This window comes from Callospermophilus lateralis, chromosome 16 (assembly GCF_048772815.1).
Source record: "Callospermophilus lateralis isolate mCalLat2 chromosome 16, mCalLat2.hap1, whole genome shotgun sequence".
In the NCBI taxonomy this organism is placed as follows: Eukaryota; Metazoa; Chordata; class Mammalia; order Rodentia; family Sciuridae; genus Callospermophilus; species Callospermophilus lateralis.
This window is the reverse complement of record NC_135320.1, coordinates 51,476,464-51,477,836: the sequence shown is the minus strand read 5'-3', so window position 1 is coordinate 51,477,836 and position 1,373 is coordinate 51,476,464. Positions and strand designations below refer to the sequence as shown.

The 1,373-nt window shown below is 42.3% G+C and overlaps 1 pseudogene; it reads left to right on the top strand.

Moving 5' to 3' along the window:
* The first annotated feature begins 916 nt into the window (after nt 1–916).
* Nucleotides 917–1,016, top strand: LOC143382451 (U6 spliceosomal RNA; annotated as a pseudogene).
* The last annotated feature ends 357 nt before the right edge of the window (nt 1,017–1,373 follow it).

Below are 1,373 nucleotides of genomic sequence, written 5' to 3'. Positions count from 1 at the left end.
ACCCTTCTGCACTGCATCCCACCCCTGGCCTGAGGGCCTTGGATGACTGACTCAGGAGCTCCGAAGTTGCCATTTCCTAGGTCCAGCCAGATTGAAGGGACAGGTGAGGAGCCCCTGCACCTTAATGTTGAGGGACTAAAGGAGAAGAGTGGTATTCTAGACAAGGATATCACTGAAGGCTACAGTGTAGATGGATGACCAGAACACCACATCTCCCAGCTCAAAGAGTATAATGACATCAAGGATGTAGGGGCAGAACACAGTGGCACACACCTGTAATCCCAGTGGCTCATGAGGCTGAGGCAGGAGGATCAAGAGTCCAAAGCCAGCCTCAGCAAAACAGAGGCCCTAAGCAACTCAGTGAGATCCTGTCTCTAAATAAAATACAAAATAGAGCTGGGGATATGGCTCAGAGGTTGAGTGCTCCTGAGTTCAATCCCCAGTACCAAAAAAAAAAAAAAAGTAGGGGCAAACTAGTTGTGATCCAAGGTGTCACCACCAAAGAGTTGACATAAGAGAATGAGCTCACAGACCCCTGTTCCTGATCCACAAGGAAATGTAGATGTGGATGAGAAACACCAAGAGCCCATCCTGCATACCTATAGAGTTGTCAGCAAGAAAATGCTAGTGTCCAAGAGCCCAAGTTAGGTCAGAAAGGATTCTATAAAAGAGGGGAGCAGGAAAGAAGGAGGATTCCCAGTTCCAAGGTCCCTGAAGTGTCCCAGTGGTACCTGTGTGTGGGTATGTGTATCCTATTTGTCAATAAACATATGAGCAACTAAAAAAATAAAAATGACCACTTTGTTCAAATAGCATAAAACTAGAATTCATACCTAGGAAGTCTGGCTCCAGCGACTGCACTTTGGGCCACTACATTATACTGAATATAAGTATTTTATAAGCTTTAGATAATCTTGTGGTTGTTTCAGCAGCACCTGAACTAAAGATGAAATGATAAGCAGATTAGCATGGCCCTTGTGTAAGGATGACACATTGGTGAAATGTTCTGCATTTAGGGAAAAAAAACAAAACTTGCTAATAAAAATAAGGAAGACTCACAAAGTAAGATATTTCCCCATGACAGCTTGGCTGCAACACATCCACAAGACCAATAGTAAGCCACTAAAGCAAAGCTACCTGATATTTAATATTTTAGTAATACCACATCTTAAATTATATAAATTTTCTGTATATTATGCCCTCAGATTTTTTTTTAGTCCTGAGGATCAAACTCATGACATCACACATGCAACACAAACACCCTACCACTGAGCTACACCCCCAACTCCAGCCCTCAGATTATTTATAAGATCACCATGAAGTATGAACACTTGAGACACATTAATTGACAGCTTATAGTAACTATACATAGC